Here is a 12,135-nt window from a genome sequence, read left to right on the forward strand (position 1 = left end):
CAACTATTTCTGGTGTCTTGACATCACCAGCTGACGACCGTAGACCACAGATCACAGCTTTAATGAACACAGACTTATGATATTACATGATATTATGATATGAACTGTCTCCCTGCAGTCGGAGTACACCAGAGTGAGTTCAAACCTACAATAAGAGAGATCTTAAAACTGGTCTCTGTCATACCTCTCTTCTTCTCTCCTTCTCTCCATTTTGGTGTCATAAACTTGATTCACTGCCTCTGATCAGGGTGCTGGCAGCCCTTCTGAAAACTAATCCATGCTTTCAGTGTCCATTTATCAGGTTCCACCCTCATATTGGTCAACTTCCAACTCCATAAAATGCAAAACTAGCAACGGCCAAGTAATGAAGTCAAGACTTTAAAATGACATAATTTAATCACAGTTTAGGGAATGGACCCAAACCCAAGTTTGTAATGAGAAAATAGCCTCAAGATAGCCACAAATCAGAGTTGTTGTTTATTTCTGGCTTAGTTTTGGTGTGGAAAGCAGGTCTTGGTAATAAGTTCAGTCCGAATGTACAATTTATACATTTAAAAAAGGGATGACATCAGAATTGTTAGAGTTTGTGATGGATTATATGGATATTTAGCACTTTTTAATGATCATGCAAAGTACAGAAAGTTCTCTTCTTTCCATCTGTCAATCAGTGTTGCACAGCATGAGCATCTTCAAACATGCACACTCTCTGCCTTTTGTATCACTGGAAGACTTATCGTGCCATGTGAAAAACACTGCAGCCATCAGCATGTTTATGATCAGAGGCCGCAAGCTTTTAATCACCACTAACACCATTAACTGCTGTATGGTGGCAGCAGGTGGTTTTGTCCCATCTGTTATCTGTAGGATGGTTTTAGAGCTACAGAAGACCAGAGAGGACATTAATTGATCCCAAGTGACATGTTTCAACATAAAAATGTGCTACTTTGGAATTTTTAAAAGGGGGACAAACAGTTTTCACTTCGAGTTGTCTTAATTCTTGATGTCTCCACTGGAAACAGCTATTGATGCGATCTGGAATCAGGACTGTTGTGTGACTCTTGAAAAACAATCTTCTACTTTTTAACTCCTAGTGCATCTGCACCCACTTGACCAGTTAAGTCTGAAAACAGTTCAGACTTTCAGACGTTAAACCACTAGCTTGTCAGATTACCTGCGTTTAGATGGAGAGGACAGCAGATGGCAGCAGTGACATTCCACCAGCAGCAGCGAAAACTGGACACGTTTTGCATGCTGAGAGACTTAGATATGAGATTATGATTCAATCTGATCAGTTGCGTCATCTAATTTATTTTTTTATAAAGCAAGTTTGAATCACCTAGATGATAAGATTTGTTTGTGTATCACCGCTGAGGCGGGACAGAAAGATGAGAAAATGCTTGTTTCTGCCCTAATGATGCCTTTTTCTATAAGAATGTTGGGGTTATAGAATAAGCCACTAATCCGTTAGTGGCCTTTGTGAAGATTAAAGGTTGCTATCTGACCGTGCATTAAGGTATAAATAATATATATATATAAGTCTAAAATGTGAGGAATCACATAGGTGAGTCTGCAAAATGAAGGAAATGTTTCACAAATATACTAAATTTTTATTTTCAAATCCAAGTAACGCGCTATTAAAACACTGTAAACTGCACAGTTGATCACATATTTGTGGGACACGTTTGTAAGCAAGTCTAAAAACACTAAAATGATAATTATGCATCTGCTTAGAATAAATGTTATGCCTACAATCTGTAGAAAGCAACTCGAAACATGTTGTTGTACTGCAGATCAGATGTTGTGTAGGAAACAGCCACCAGCTAAACTGCTCATACACATAGTGTCGCACATATGCATTCAAAATGAGAAACATGTGTCCGTCAGGACATTTAGCCGAGCTGTTTGCTAGTTTTGGTGCATCTAACCTTTGAGAACAAAAGCTAGAATATATATTTATGCATTGAGCAGACGCTTTTATCCAAAGCGACTTACAGGTAGGCAGATAGGGTAAGATAGGAACCCTACTGGAGACAGTACCTTTGATGCAGGGGATTTGAACCCAGATCTCCCACACAAAAGGTGGCAATAATACCTCTATGCTATCCAGTCCAGTTAAAAGTGAATATGGCGATGCATGACTGTGTGGGAATGCTTTGCCAGCTCTCCACCCCCACTGGAACAGAACAAACCTGACACCTACTCACACTCACTGTGGATTGAGTTTGTCCGCTTGCATCATTCATTTCTCAGTTTTACATTCACATTTATCAATTTCAAGAGGGAGTGAGTCAGTTCTGGGGTGCACTGGGGTCAAGCTGGCCTGGAAAACTCTGAGATCAGTTCACCACAAGACAAACGACACATTAGGCTACACCCAAACATCACGACAGTCTCAGTCCACCTCCACCGTGTGCCTCTGAAGTGGGAAAACAAAGGACAGCAGAGTGAGCTCTGCACTGTGTGCTGCTACAGGGACGGTAGCCGCCTGAGATTTAGAGTTTATATTTGTTAAAACAGTTTGCATATAGAGCTAAAAGCTCTGACCTGATTCGACATGTAACAGCTGTGAAGTGTTGCAGCACAGAGCTGCAGCCGAACTGCTTTGTCTTATTTCCTGCTTTCAGGTTTTTCTCTGTTTGACATCACGATGACATACTTATACAGACCGTTTGGGCCCTCTTAAAAACTGCTTGAATTTGCCCAGCTCAACCCGATCTTATGACAGAACGTGTCCACAGAATAAAACCTTTCAGTGTCTCTATGAAGCCCTTTTGAATGTTTTCCTTACTCAGGATTACTTCTTTATACTTCACCATGCTGATGTTAGAAATACATGGATGGGTTAGAGAAATATACATGTTTAGAGCTTACACATTTTACTGCCCTAATGCTGGATCATATGGCTGCTGCCTGACAGAAAACACCAGCATAGGCTACGTTAGCATCTCACAATTTGCAATCATGGTTTGTAACACGACTATAATTTGGAGATCAAATGCACAGATTTATACATTTATGCTCCCAGATATTTATGGACTGTTGTTAAAAGAAGAGGAGATGCGACACAGTGGTGAACATGGACCTGTCCCAACTTTTATGAGACACGCTGCTGCTGTGAAATTCAAGATGAGCTGATATCGTTCATGAAATGTTTAACTTTCAACGGTGAACACCCTCTCTGATCTAACCAGATAGTTTGCCCTAACCAGGTGATATTCAAGCAATTCACTTGATTGTTTATGATGCTTTCATGTGTACTCCGTGAAAACATGCCCCTCAGGAGCAAATCTAGAAAGAAATGCTAATGGATCATTAAAATAACAAAATTATTTGAGGGGATGGATGCCTCCCAGCAGTCTCACACAGTAACAGTGCTATCAGATGTTTGATTTCATTTCTTGGCAATGGATTCACTCAGTGGCGCGCACAGACTTTTTGAAGGGCGGGGCAGAAAGAAAAAAAAGGGCACAAATAGCGCATCCTCACCACTGAAGATGGCACCTTAGCACGCGTTTTGGCTCTGAAGAGGGCACTTTAGCACGCGTTTTGGCTCAGAAGAGGGCACTTTAGCACGCGTTTTGGATCCCAAGAGGGCAGTTTAGCACAGGTTTTGGCTCAGAAGAGGGCACCTTAGCACGCGTTTTGGCTCTGAAGAGGGCACTTTAGCACGGGTTTTGGCTCAGAAGAGGGCACTTTAGCACGGGTTTTGGCTCTGAAGAGGGCACTTTAGCACGCGTTTTGGCTCCCAAGAGGGCACTTTAGCACAGGTTTTGGCTCTGAAGAGGGCACTTTAGCACGGGTTTTGGCTCAGAAGAGGGCACTTTAGCACAGGTTTTGGCTCCGAAGAGGGCACTTTAGCACGCGTTTTGGCTCAGAAGAGGGCACTTTAGCACAGGTTTTGGCTCCCAAGAGGGCACTTTAGCACAGGTTTTGGCTCAGAAGAGGGCACTTTAGCACAGGTTTTGGCTCAGAAGAGGGTACTTTAGCACGCGTTTTGGCTCAGAAGAGGGCACTTTAGCACGCGTTTTGGATCCCAAGAGGGCACTTTAGCACAGGTTTTGGCTCCGAAGAGGGCACTTTAGCACAGGTTTTGGCTCCGAAGAGGGCACTTTAGCACGCGTTTTGGCTCAGAAGAGGGCACTTTAGCACAGGTTTTGGCTCCGAAGAGGGCACTTTAGCACGCGTTTTGGCTCAGAAGAGGGCACTTTAGCACAGGTTTTGGCTCCCAAGAGGGCACTTTAGCACAGGTTTTGGCTCCGAAGAGGGCACTTTAGCACAGGTTTTGGCTCAGAAGAGGGTACTTTAGCACGCGTTTTGGCTCAGAAGAGGGCACTTTAGCACGCGTTTTGGATCCCAAGAGGGCACTTTAGCACGTGTTTTTCAACAAAACACATGAATGCCACTGGGTTCACTTCTTATTTCTTCAAAAAAGTTTGGCCTTTTCAAAATGTAGATATTGTTGGGTCTTCGCTGGGTCTTCTTTATTTAGTATTCGAATGCATACTTTACAATCTCCTCGAAGATGAAATGTTACTTTTGTTCATCTTTGTTCAACCTCTTGAATATTTCAGACCCAGTTCGGTGAACTGACAAGCATGTTAAATCACTGCAGTATCCATTTTTAATGCTAACACCGCTTCTTCTAACTCTGAAGCACAGGAGCTTTCAATAGAATGTGACAGACTTTATTTCTGAGACGCTTCAAAGGTCACAAAACTTGTTTTCTGGATGCGAACCAAAACCTTACATTTGCTGTCTGGGGATGAAGCGTAGTCTAGTTCTCACTAATGATCCCTTTGACATTTATTAGTCACCTACTGCGTCAGGCAGAAAAATATTTGATATAGGCAGATTTCCCTGTTTCCCTTCTATCGTATCCACATTTCTTAGAGCTTTAGTTTTTATTAAAGTCTTAAAGCTTGTCTATTTAGTTTATGATAACTGGTCTTATTTACACCAACATGTACAGTCCATATGTACATATTTGCTAATCATAAGAGCTTGAATAAGGGGAACTGGACTTCTTTTTGGATCTTTTATGACGTTTCACCTCTCATCCGAAAGGCTTCTTCAAGTTCTGAACTGAAAATGTCTTCAAGATCCAAAAAGAAGTCCAGCTGCCCTTATACAAGCTCTTATGATTACCATGACCTGGATGACTGAGAAGCTTCATCAACATAACCGGTACATATTTTCTTATTAATATTTGAATCAATCATCTGAAAAAGTGAGCGCACATAAACTTTTCAGCCTGAACCTAACACGTGTTTTTCTTTATTTCTTCTTATCGAGATGATTTCTATAATGAAATCTCAGCGCCGATGCTGGTCAGTTTGTGAGGATTAAGATAAATGTTCGCTGCTCAGCTGGAACTGCGGAAAAACCACGAGATAAAATCTGTGAGGCCAGGTGTCTAAGCTTTCTCCATTGTTCCACAAGCAGCTGACCTCACCTTTCTGAGATGGTATGTGGTGCTCTGCAGACTCAATACGAGCAGCTGTAGCACTGATGGATGAATTCACTTATCATCTTGTAAAGCATAAAAAAAGAAATCTTTTGGGCATCTTAACAAGGTTTAAATCTCGATTCTTATCAGAAAGGGGCTTGAAGTCTGTAGACTGAGTTGAAAGTTTAAATATTTGTTTTCACATCTCTTGCAGTTTGTATTTATTTCTCTTTCCAGAAACTCACTTTACTCATCGTGTCGCCGCTCCAGGCAGAAAGTAGCAGGCAAGATATAAAGTAATTTGCCTGTTTACCCTTGGGGATACCCTGTGGTATTCCTGATAGCTGCTCAGCAAGAGCTTTCACTGCTCTTTATTTTCCCCTCAGCGCTGCCTCTTTCCCAAAATTCCCTGTCTAACACATTTGGTATAAAATGTAAAAAAGTATTGGATGTGCTTTACTACAGGCAACACCAAACAATATCATAACTGTACTAATCTGACTAATGTCACAAGTAAAACACAGCAATTTTAACATTATCCGTGCTTAAGAATGTGGCCCATTTGGAGCTCCATGCAAAATCTTTGTGGGAAAACTGTTGAAAAATCTATTTGTGGATTTAAAATGGAAGAATAGGAGAAAAGCCCATCAAAAATGTATTAAACTTCAATTATAATCATATGTGTTATGTAATAATCAAGGCTGACTTCATTACTTAACACCAGAAGTGGGCCAGTTTAATTAAAACATGAGTCTTAAGTATGAATGAGGTAATTGAATTGTCAGCATCAGGTAGATGATGTGACCTACTTCCTGCTGAGAGAGATGGAAAACCACATGTGTGGCGTCTACTAGCATTCCTCATATTTTGGGGAAATAAATCTGTTCACATATTTGTTTTATGTTCATGTTATGGTAAAGCTTGTGTTAATACATTTGCTAAATCGCTGTACTTAAGTACAAACCTGAGGTAGCCGACTCTTTCGTGCTAGTTTCTATCTCCACCTGCTACCTTCCAGCTGCAAATATATTAATTTTAGATTAATTTAAACGATTGGCTTTAGTTACTTTCCAATTTAAAACACAGCAGGAGCTTAGAAATATGATGTTTCATTGTGAACAATAATGTAAAAAAGAATAGCTGAAAGAAAGAGTTGATAAATTGATCCAGTCAACCATGCTTTCGTTGTTATCAGTATTATTTTACCTTTATTTAACCAGGAAAATAGCTTGATCGTCACACAACAGTACACACATCGTTTACTTACATATATACAGAATTTTAATAATGAATGGATAAGCTATTTAAATTAAACATCATATTCATCAAAACTGAGGGATATAAAACTGTCATAAGTGATCAGTCATTGTGGAAATGAACATTTCAGCAAAGATTTCACGGTGTGTTGTGCTTGTGAACCATTGTTGCTTTTACTTTGTGTTTAGCACTTCAGGTCCAAAAAAGACAGAGTGCACAATAATCCAAGTTAATATTTTTTTTCCAATAATTTCTCTGTGTATTACTGTTAAAGTCGTATGCACCGCCTTCTACTTTGACTAATAAAGTCACCTTTTCACGGCGTGGTATTTGTGCTTCTACACTGTAAGGCGACCCCAACCCTTTCTCCTTCACCAGGGTCGGGGTGTTGTGGTTCTGGACGTAGTTCGGTCTCCAGGCTTTGAACGTGTGTGTAAAAGTCAATTAAATGTCCTCTGAAGACAAGGAAAAACGAGCATGTGTGTGAGCGCGTGAGTGAGTGTGTGTGTGACGGCGGATTCCCATCACAACCAAGATGGCGGCGGAGCGGACAGCCGGCTCGGCACAGTGAGTGACAGAAGAGGCAGCGTCTCTCTCTCGGCTGGACAGCTAACGGTTACACTCTGACGAAGGACATTGGCAACGACTACACCCGCAGCAACCGTCTCACCTTGTCGCCACTGTAATGTCACGGCTTCGATAGACGACGGACAGCGGTCGAAGTTGTGTGTGAGACCTGATTTGACGTTCATAAGCGGGTAAGTACGGAATGATGGACCGTTACTGACTGACTGACTGGCTGGTGACGGATTTACCGAACAGCTGCCAGGTCTTAACTACAGCTAAAACCAGCCAGAAATCCCTCTTGCTAGCTCTGTCACCTCACCCGTGCTGCCAGTTTGTTAACGTGTGTTTGATCTGCCACTAAAGACAGTTTTGCCCTCATCACGTTTGACGTGTCTCGGGCTTTCCCCGCTAGTTTATCCCCGAAACGGAGCGCGTGCCACAGGTTGTTTTAAATCAATTAAATAATATGAATGTCGGTCAGTACGAACGAAATACTACTCATCCTAACCACATTAAACCTCAAGTCATCTGATCATACCTCTGTTGTACGCTCCAGCGTGCCGCTCAAAGCTAAAAATAACCCAAAACATTACCCTCACCACGGACATCCCACTGCCCAAGAGTGCGTTATGTTGCTCAGCGTGTGCTTTCGTGACGGTCACAGAAAATGTCTCTCATTGAACCTTTCTGGTAGAAAAGGTGCAGCCATTATACTGCCTCACATGCGAGTGATTTGCAGCTCAGCCTGGAGGAGATGTCTGGTTTTCACAGGGTTTGTAAAGCTCTGTCTGTCTGCTGTGAGCCAAAAAGAAAGCTCGCCTCTGGGAAAGGCAGGTGGGTGTATGCCAGGTGCAGCCCACAAAGTTTAGGTTCAGCCCATATAGGTGTCATATGAATCAAAACACCTCTCACACCATCGTTTCTCAACCAAAGTAGTGTAGGGAGGGTGCACATGAAGTAAACCCACCTCCAAAACTGCACACATTTGCATTTTTATTCAGCAGAGTGCTTCGAGTGCCATTTTTTCTCAGTCTCCCTTCTCTACTTCTGACTTTTCCTTGCTTTCAGTGAAGGAGTTGGTCACAAACCAACCCACTCCCATAACACAATGGGAAATAGGTGCTGGTCCACAGCTCCAAAAGTTGCTGATTAACAATAACGGCTCAATAACTGTTTAATTAAACCCCAGCTTAAGATGCACATCAACGAGCTGAATAGTTATTCTTTCCTCGTCTTGCTAGTAGCTGGGTTTCTGTTCACAAGCACAGCAAATCTGAGCTTATCTTCTCAAAAGCTGCAAAAAAAAAGGAAATGTCACTCATTTCCATCGACTGGCGAATAAATAAGGCAGTGGAATTTTGCCAGAGGGTGAAAGTATTAGCTCCGGTGCTAGTGTTTTTTTAATTCAGTAGAAGAAGTAGTTGTCTTAACCTGGGACAACTACTTCTTCTACTGAATCAAAAACACTAGCACCTACTACCTACCTAGTGTCACGATATTGCAACGACAGCCCTAGCATCAGATATTTTCACGTGTTAGGATATAAAACTGTCCATTAAACAGTATCAATGTTATTTTTGATATTATGTATTATTGGTAAACATAAAATAGGTCATTTAATTCTTTGGGATACATTTCAAATAAATGCAGCCCCTTAAACATCAGATTATAATAGCTTATGCTCATAAAAAACACTAATTAATGAAATATAAACAAATGCTTCCAGTTAAGTGATGTGAAACCTACAGCTCGGCAGAGTTTTTGCACACACGCTCACTTTCTACACTTTACTCTTCGGATCTGATATTTCAGTGTTGATGCACACGTACAAAGAAGAGAAAGAAAAAGTGTAAGTTAATGTAGATTTAAAAGACTTTAAAGTATAGAATAGATGCAGGATGACTCCAGCTGAGCAACTAGCTGCTCTGTAATTAGCTGTGTTTTCTGCCAGGGTAGCAAACCCAGTTTCACCAGTGTCAGACACACTTCGACTGGTGGCTGGTTGCAAACGTTCATTTCAAGGCAGCCGCTCTTTTCAAGCATTTCTTGCATGTCAAATAACCGTCCTCCACCAAGACAGCTGTGAAACAGCCAAATTTGTGTCTTTCAACGGGGAAAGTTTGAGGTTTTCACTTCCTTCAGTCGTCATAAGTTAGAGCTTGCACCAACCAGAGGGGAAAGAGGAATGCCAAGCTGCATTTTAACTGAGGAATATCCTTGAAAGCCACACATATATGACAGAAAAACTGTAGTAAAACCGTGGTTCACGACCCAGGCTTTTTGCAATCTGACAGAAACGTTGAGGAGGAAAACAACAACTGTGGTGGACACACATAACAGGGAAATGGACAGGGATTACTTTAATCTCTGGGAATATCTTGGGCATTATATTATATATGTTCTTAAGTTCTTGTGCTGCTGGTCAGTGATGTTGCACGGCGTTTCTCAGAAACACAGAAAAGACCTCAAGTGAGCTTGTTAAGTTTCCTGCAGATGAATGGAACATTTTTCACCCTTTTATTCACTTTTTTAATTGACATCTTGGACTAATGAAGTCCTGGTTAGCGTTCATTTAGGCACAATGTGGAAAGAGGCGATGCTGGAAGGCTTCAATCAATGGATCATGTACCAACATCTCGAGTTTCAGAGTTTCCCTTCACAGCATTCTCCTCGAGTCACTGGACTTTTCTACTTCCCACTGATTCCTTACTCTTCAACAGTGCTCACACCCATGAATTGTTAGGTTTGGGAGTTAAAAGTAAATGTTTAGGGTTAGAATCAATAGGCAGGTCTGTATATCACAGAAATCGATTGGCTTGGAGCATAAACATTTTATTATCTATTGGACACGACTCAAGTCCCGTCTTATGAGCGCTGCCTGGTAGAAAACAACAGCCCAGGGAGATGTTACGGTGTGAAACTAGTTTGTTTTGGACATGTAAATGACTGTACCTTTTACAAGTTTCATGGGCTTCACGGGCAGAGCAGGGTCTGCCTGCAGCTTGGCTTCAGACTGGGTTTCAGCTGTAGCAGGAGACGGTTTACAAAGGAGACTGCTGGCTCATAAACTCTGAAGGTGAGAGAAAAGCTGTCTGCTTTTAATGTGTGGATGGACTGAGGAATGAGGAGGAATCCTCTGAAAATGCAGACTGGGTAGTTGTTGCTCCCTGTGGTTTGCAGAGCAGTACTGATTGCAGCAGAAATGAAGATACGTCTTCCACATAAGTGTTTATAACACAGAGCGTTTATCATATGCTGAACCGGCCGCGTAAGGAACTTCTTCAGACACCACCCCTTTTTCATCTTATTAGCTCTGGTTCTTGAAGTGGAGCTTTTCAGGATTCCTGGAAGCTCTGCCCATCTTTTAACTAGTTTTGAGTGCACATTGCACTTCCTTTCTTTCCAATCTGAAGAATCAGGCAGGCCGACTGACGACGTTTAGTCTATTTTTCAATGCAAAATGCTCTGAATGAGTAAAACCCAGAACCCATTTAATGGTGGTCGAAAGGAAGGTGGAATGTGCAGGATTGCTGTGTTATCAACCACCTTTTACTGCCCCAACCAAATAGTTTTATTTAAACCTTACTAGATCGTTTTGTGCCTGATCCTGAATCTGAACCCAATAACACCTGCTAACATCTGGCTTTTGAGGGAAATTGGAAAGTGTTCAATCAGAGACGGTGGGTATTAATCAGCTCCAGGTCTAATTGGGATCACTGGCAGTGGGAAAGGATTAAATCGGTTTGTTTTAGCGAGTGGACCCATGTAGCCTATTTTTGGTGTAAAAACAGCAAAAGTTTGAAACTCAACAGACCAGAAATGTTGAAACTATTCATACCTCGGTTTTCCATAAACTCTCGGGTGGTGGTTATGACACTTTTCCAGAGAGAATCTCTCATTGCAAGTTTTAGAATCTAAACTGCAGAAAATATACAAGGAGTTCATCTGGAGATGTCGGACATCATTCAGGACTCCTGACGGCTTATTTTGGGGTTCTGGAGGGACATTCTCGAGGTAAACATCTTTTTGTTGGCGTTGCACAGGTCAGATGAGTCTGGTCAGAAAAGTCCTCCAGCCGGCCATTTTAAAACCTCAGTCCCACATACCAGAAAGGTAAGCCATGCCACAAACCCATAACTCCTCTGCTTTGTGCTGCTCTTTTGTCCTCATCGCCTTCTTGTATTCCATTAAATTTCCCTCAGGGAGATCCACTTGTTGTTGGCGTGATGGACAGGATGTTTGTTTTCTGTATTTCTGCCTTGTTTGTTCATGTTCTGAGGACAAAGGCATGCCCTTTAGGAATGGCAGAGTGCAAAATAAGTCCCACTTTGAATGAAGGCTCTGTCATCTGTCACAACAGAGACAAATGGCATGGACTAATTGCATAAGTAGCTTGACCTGGCTGTGCAGTTGTGAGCAGGATTTACAGCAGTGAGTAGACGGTTGGACGATGTCTGCTTAGGTGATTGAAGCCTTAAGGTAACCCTGGTTCCTCTTATTCTTACCCCAGGGTAAAAACCCGCCGTCCGCCTATGACTCACGTCAAATATTCCCCGACGCGCCTCAGACACATGGTGCATGTTATTCCTTTCTTGCGTAATTCGCCAAACACAAAGTGGGAAAACAGCCTGCCTTTACAAAGCTGCCCCCAGGCAGCATGTGAGTGCTCTAAACGCCTGACCTGCAGATAATATCAGGACTATTTTGTGAGTCAGGTTTTGGATGCACTCTCACAGCGGAGCTCGTCTGGTCCTGTGCTACTGTGTTCAACATCTTTTAGGGGTTCATTTGTGATGAAACCATAGCAGAGATGTGGCAACTTTGAAGTGTTTCCTACAGGTTGGTGTGTTCAGCAACGTCATCCC

The 12,135-nt window shown here is 42.0% G+C and overlaps 1 protein-coding gene across 4 annotated transcripts in view; it reads left to right on the top strand.

Annotated features, from left to right (window-relative positions):
• The first annotated feature begins 7,235 nt into the window (after positions 1-7,235).
• The window catches only part of LOC140301495 (C-myc promoter-binding protein-like), a 76,397-nt gene continuing 71,497 nt past the window's right edge, over positions 7,236-12,135 (top strand). For all 4 annotated transcript variants that reach the window (XM_072379961.1, XM_072379963.1, XM_072379962.1 and 1 more), the window contains exon 1: positions 7,236-7,461. The gene's annotated coding sequence lies outside the window, so the exon portion shown is untranslated. The remainder of the gene's footprint in view (positions 7,462-12,135) is intronic.

This window comes from Leuresthes tenuis, unplaced genomic scaffold, assembly GCF_036924035.1.
Source record: "Leuresthes tenuis unplaced genomic scaffold, fLeuTen1.0.hap1 SCAF_2, whole genome shotgun sequence".
NCBI lineage: Eukaryota > Metazoa > Chordata > Actinopteri > Atheriniformes > Atherinopsidae > Leuresthes > Leuresthes tenuis.